Source organism: Aedes albopictus, chromosome 2, assembly GCF_035046485.1.
Source record: "Aedes albopictus strain Foshan chromosome 2, AalbF5, whole genome shotgun sequence".
Lineage (NCBI taxonomy): Eukaryota > Metazoa > Arthropoda > Insecta > Diptera > Culicidae > Aedes > Aedes albopictus.
Genome location: NC_085137.1, coordinates 122,250,979 through 122,257,643, shown reverse-complemented (window position 1 = coordinate 122,257,643; position 6,665 = coordinate 122,250,979).

Sequence of the window (6,665 nt, the reverse complement as noted above, 5' to 3'; positions counted from 1 at the left end):
AATTCCACCAGGAATTTTTCCAGGGATTCTTCAAGGTATTTATCAAAACATTTCTTCTCCAAGAATTTCACCAAGGTATTCTCCATGGTATTTTTCCTGCAATTCTTCCACGAATTCCTCTAGGGTTTCCTCTAGGCATTCCTCCAGAATTGCTACAGAGATTCCTCCAGGAATTCATCTTGAAATTCCTTCAGGAATTAATCCAGCAATTCCTTCAGAGGTTCCATCAGAGATTCCTACAGGAATTGCTCCCGGGATTGCTCCAGGAACATCTCCACGAATTTCTCCAGGGGTTTCTCCAGGAATTTCTCCAAGGATTCCTCCAGGAACTCCTCCAGATATTACTCAAAGGATTCCATCAGCAATTCCTCCAAAAATTCCTCCAGGAATTCCTTCAGGAATTCCATTAGCAATTTCTTCCGAAATTTCTCCTGAGATTCCCTCCAGAATTCCTTTAGAGATTCCTCCAGAAATTCTTACAGGAATTGCCCCAACAATTCATCCAGAAATTTTGACAGAGATCCCGACAGGTATTTCTTCAGAAATTCCTCCAGGAATTCTATCTGGAAATGCACCAGGAATTCATCCAGGAATATTGACAGGGATTCCGCCAGGAATTTGTCCAGAAGTTTCTCCAGGCATTCCTCCAGAGATTCCTCCAGAGATTTCTCCAGGAATTGCTTCATGGATTGCGTCATTATATCCTCCAGAGATTTCTCAAATAATTCCTCTGGGAAATCTTCAAGAAATTCCTCACGAGATTTCGTCAGACATTTCTCCAGGGATTCCTCCCATAACTCATTTAGGAATTATTCCAGGAATTTCTCCCGTAATATTCCTTCAGGAGTTCTTCCGGGAATTTATCCAGGAATTTCTCCAGGGATTCCTTCAGAAATTTCTCCAGAGATCTCTCCAGGAATTCCTCCAGGGTTTCCTCCAGGAATTCCTGTTAGAATTCCTACAGGAATTCCTCCAGGAAGTCCTTCAGAGGTTCATCCAAGAATTTCTTCAGGGATTGTTTCAGGAATGGATTCAGAATGACCTCTAGTGATTCCTTCAGAAATTCTGCCCTGAATCTCTTCAAATATATTTTGCCACTTTTGGTTCAAAGGACTATTAAGCGGCCATTTTAGAGCGTGTAGGCTCCTTAATAGCATTATACTCGCCTCCAGGTGAATAATAGTGCTTTCTGGTTACTTACCATTTTCTTTTCCAGGGATGCACCCAATAATTTCTCCATAATTACCTAATTTTTTTTCTGAATTACTCCAAGGCTTCCTAAAGGAATTCCACCAGCGATTCATATTGGAATTCTTTAACCCTTCAGCGCGAGCGCTGTTGTAAAAAGTACAACACTACAAAAAAACCTCGCTTTTCGTATACAGCGCGACCGCGGTGCAGTTTCGGTTGCTTGACGGCGCGCGACCTGGAAGGTTAAGATAATTTTAGTGGGAAGCATACAAGAGCCAAGAAATTCTCCAAAAAGCCATCCAGGAATTCTTTCACAATTATCACCAAGAATTATTTTAGGATTTCATACACTGGTTTGTTCAGAAATCCATCCATGAATTCCATCACGGATACTCTCTGCAGCTTCTGCAGAGGAATTTCTTCTAAAATTCGTCCGTTGATTCTGTTTTTCTTCAAGAATTCCTTACAGAAGTTATTCATTGATTTTTTATTTCAAGAATCCCTGCAGAGATTCCTCTATGTGTTTTCAGGGATGTTTTAAAAGTGTTTCTCTAAAAAGTCCTTCAGCGATTTTTCCAAAAGTTTGTTCAGAAATTTCCTCGTAAGTACTTCAACGGCTTCCCCTCGAGATGAACTAGCCTAAAGACCGCCCCAGAAAGTATGGACGCAGAGAGAAAATACTGTTATTTAAAAACTACTCATGACTAATTCTTTTTGAAGGCTGCATCCTGTTGATCAACTTATTCTCTCAGCATTTGTGCAACGGTTTGAACAATTTCAACTGTTTGTTTCAGAATACAGAAACTTTTAGTGCAACACCTTCAAAAAATTATGCACAAATGATGTACAGAGCTTAAAATGTCACTTAGGAAATGAGCAAAATATGAAGGAAGTAAGTGAGAAAATCATCTAAGCAGTAAATTGGAAGCACGATGGGAAGAACACGCTTGAGCATAAGCAAAAAATTGGGTCAAAAATAAAGGTCCCGCTAACCCTCGTTCGGTTAGACGTATAATGAAAGCATTTGAGCACAAGAAAAAACCTTCTAACTTACACAGAGCGGGTTATGACCAAAAAAGAAACCATTCTGAATATCAATGCTCATCGTGGCAAAGAGTATTTGAATTCTCGATCCTATAGTAAGCTGAAACAGTCGAAACGAAGTCCGAAATAAGAACCACTGATCAGGCCCAAACGTCTGAAGACTAGGTGCGTCCATACTTTCTGGGGCAGTCTTTAGGGTTAAAAATCTCGTTAATACAGACAAAAAAATCAACGGCTTCCTTTTTTTCTTGTTTTAAATCTTATCCTTGGATTTCTTCAACAACTCCACCGGGGGTCTTCTTCTGAGTTTTGTGTAGGGTTTGCTACATATATGTCTATTGGAATTTCTCAAAGAAGTTGCCTAGAAATTTTTCAGAGATTCCTTAAGAAACCTTTTTATCATCAGTTCCTTCGGGGATTTTATCAGGAATTCTTACAATAAGTCCTGCAGCGATTCTTCCAAGGAAGACGCATATCCCAGAAGAGTCGCAGTGCAGGTTTTGGTTGCGCGGAAGACACTGTAACTTACTTTAAACAAATAAGTACTTACGTGCTAGAAGCGCTTTCAAACATTTTAAAGGGACTTCTTCACTGCCATTCTAAGCATAGTTGTCCCACGAACCGAAGGATTCTCTTACAATATGGGACAAATATGCGTAAAACAGCAGTTCAGAAATTCACCCAGGGCAAACTTTTTCGGAGTTCTTCCAGTGTTCCCTGCCTTCTCTTGCAAATGCACCAGGATTTTTTTTAAGGAATTGCTTCTTAAATTCCTCCAAACATTTCTTTTTTGAATATATTTCAGGGACTCGTCCAGGAATTTCTTCAGGGTAATTCCAGGATTTTTCCAAGTACTTCATCATTTGCAAGTTATCCGGAAATACCACCAGGAAATTCTTCAAGAATTTCTGTAGGGATTCCCTCCAGGAATTCTTACAGGATAGCTCGAGAGTTTCCTCCAGTGATAGTTTCAAGACTCTTACGAGAATGCATTCTAGAATTCATACAAGGATCCTTCCGGAAACAGGTACGTCAATTAACCTTCATCCAGCCAACGTACATTTTCTACCTTTGGAAAAGCACAAAAATGGTCATAACTTTTTTGTTTTTCAATGGATTTTGATGAAATTTTCACAACTTCCCGAAAAACTCTTCTAGTTTATGATGCCGGGGACATGGGTGGCTGGTCCACATGGTTCCGGAGTTATTCCGGATTGTCTTGGGGTACCAAAATTGGCCACATACTTTGCGCAAAGTATATCTTAAGATCCCGATGAGGTAGATGTATAGTGTCTTCGGCGAATTTGTTCAACAGGTTAAGAACTAACTGGCAACGGCGACTTTGGTTCGCGATTCGGCCGCTAGGCGACGCCAGTGTCAAAAATGTTCAAATCCTCATATCTCAGAAACCCAATAAGATAGAATGATGCTGTCTTGGGCAAAATTCTGCAGCAAGCTCAAAACTATCTGATAGTAAAGTCTTTGGTTTGGGATTTATCCGCTAGGTGGCGCATTGTGTCTGAAAAATTCAAACTCGTATATCTCGATACCCTAATGAGGTACAAGCATGCCGTTTTCAGCAAAGTTGTTCAGCAGGCTCAGAACTATCTGGCAATGGCGACTTTGGTTCGAGAATCGTCCACTAGGTGGCACCAGGGTCAAAAATCTTCAAACTTCTATATCTGAGAATCCTGATAAGATAGAATGATGCCGTATTCAACAAAGTTCTTCAGCAAGCTAAAAACTGTCTGATAGTTGAGTATTTGATTCGTGATTTATTCGCTAGGTGGCTCCTTGTGTATAAAATTTAAACACGTGTATCTCGTTACTGTAATAAGCTAAAAGCATGGCGTTTTCTATAAAATTGTTTGGCAGGTTGAGATCTATCCGGCAATGGCGACGCTAGATGACACCAGCAATCAAAACATTCAAACAATTTTATCTTATAAAACGGAACGCGCAGCAAATTGTTCCGAAAGTTAAGAGGAAGTAAGACGTATCTGGTTGTTCAGCGAGCTAAGAGCCATTTGGCAGGATAGTAGACGGTCGAGTACGGTGGTACAAGAGGCAATACTTTAGCACCGTCTTTGACCCCCTGCAGACAAGTTTTGTCGCACTACAATATTGCTTCTTTTGCTCCGTTTTTTTTTTCTTCCGGGAATTTCTACAGGAACTCTTCCGGGAATTTCTCGGGAATTCCACTGGGAATTCCTCAAGAACTTCCTCCAGTAATTTCTTCAGGAAATCTTCCAGAAATTCTTCTAAGAGGCATCCTCCAGAAGTTCCTCCAGGAAATCCTCCAGGAAATCCTCCAGGAATTCCTCCGGAAATTTCCCCAGGATTTCATCTGGGACTCCTATCAGGAACTCCTTCAGGAGTTCCTTCGGCAATTTCTGCAGGAATTCTTCTGGGATTTTTTCCAGGAATTCCTCTGAACTTTTTTCCAAGATTTTCTCCGGAAATTTCACTGAGAATTTCTCCAGAAATTCGTCCATGAGAGCCTCCGGGATTTTTTCCAGGAATTCCTCCGGGATGTTCTATAGGAATTCTTCCTAGAATTTCTCTAGGAATTTCTCTGGGCATTTTTCCAGGAGTTTCTCCAGGGATATATCCGGGAGTTTTCTAAGGAAAACTGTCGTTTTTTTTTCAAGAAAAACCTCTGGGAATTTCTCCAGGAATCTCTTCAGAACGTATTCCGTGTTTTTTTTTCACAAAACCCTCGAGAATTTTTCCCGGAATCCCTCTAGGACTTCCTTTAGGAATACCTCCGGGAATTTATCCTGTAATTCCTCCGGCAATTGCTCCAGATATTCCTCCGAAAATGTCTCCGGGAATTTCTGCAGGAAATCCTCCAGGAATGGTTTTGGGATTTTTTTCTTGAAATCTTCCAGAAAATCCTCCGGGAATTCTTTCAGGAATTCCTCCGGGGACTCTTCTGAAATACCACCGGGAATTTTTAAAGGAAATCTTCGGGATTTTCTCAGGAAATCCTCTGGGAATTTCATCAAGTATTCCTCTTAGAATCCCTCTAGGATTTCCTCTAGGAATTCCTCAGGAAATTTCTCTAGGTATTCCTCCGGTAATTTCTCCAGCAATTCCTCTGGAAAATTCTTCAGGGAATCCTCCTTCCTGGGGGATTCCCCGAAGGAAATTTCTGGAAGAATCTCTGAAGGATTCCCCTGAGGGAATTCCTGGAGGAATCCCCGGGATAATTCCTGGAGAAATACCCGAACAGAGAGTAAAAAAATCGAAGATTGAAAGTTTGACATTCTCATTATTTCATTCGTGTTTGGCCACATTCATTGTGAGCTGCATGCCTCTCGTTTTTCATTCAATTCTCTGTCACGAATATTTTTTCGCACGTCGTAAAACGCCCAATTTCTGTTAACAGACACACAATCCGACTTAATGGACAAATAGAGAACATAATTAATATTCTAATTAACTACTATACACCAATTTTGAGGTAATTGGAAGTATAATCGGGAGTTACGGTCCAGTTTTATTTCTCAGTGAAAATGGTCAGTGACAGAAAAATGAGTGAATAGGTGAAAAAATTCATTCACCAAAATGAATTTTATTTTGATCTCTCAGTTGAGAATCTTCAAAATACACGTTGAATATCACTCAGGCGCTGTCCATAAACTACGTAGACTCATTTTGAGCAATCTCAGACCCCCCCCCTCCCCCTCCGTAGACTTTTGTTCATACAAAATTTTCGAAATTTGTATGGAGCGACGACTTTGGCCAGACCCCCCCGTCCCCCCCTAAGAGTCTACGTAGTTTATGGACAGACCCTCATTGAAAATGAAAATTTTAAACTCTGCCCGAAAGTATTCCTGGAAATAATCCCGGAAAAAATCCTGGAGAAATTGCTGAAGGAATCAGTGGTGGAATTGCTGATGGGAGTCTTAGAAGAATTCCCAGAGAAATTTCCTTGAAGGAGTCGTAAAAAATTCCTAGTGGAATTCCAGGAAAAAAAATGGAAAGGATTTCCTGAAGAAATTCCTAGTGGAATTTCTGCAGAAATCCCAGGGAGAATTTCCAGAGACATTCCCGAAGGAATTCCCGGCGAAATTCCTGGAGAAAACAAAGGAGGAACTCCGGGAGAAATTCCCAGAGGAATTCCTGGAGAAATTCCCAGAGGAATTCCTGGAGAAATTCCCAGAGGAAATGCTGGAGATATTCTCAGAGGGTTTTCTGAAAAAAAGAATCATTGAAGACTTCCTGAAGGAAGACTTCCTAGAAAGAATCTGAGTGGATTTAAAAAAAACTGGAAGTTTTCCTGAAGAAATTCCCGGAGGAATTTCTGGGGGAATTCCCGGAGAAATTCCTGGAAGAATTTCTGGAGGATTTCCCGGACAATTTCTTGATGAAATTTCCGAAGCAATTTCTAGCGGATTTCGTGAAGAAATTCCCGAAGGAATTCC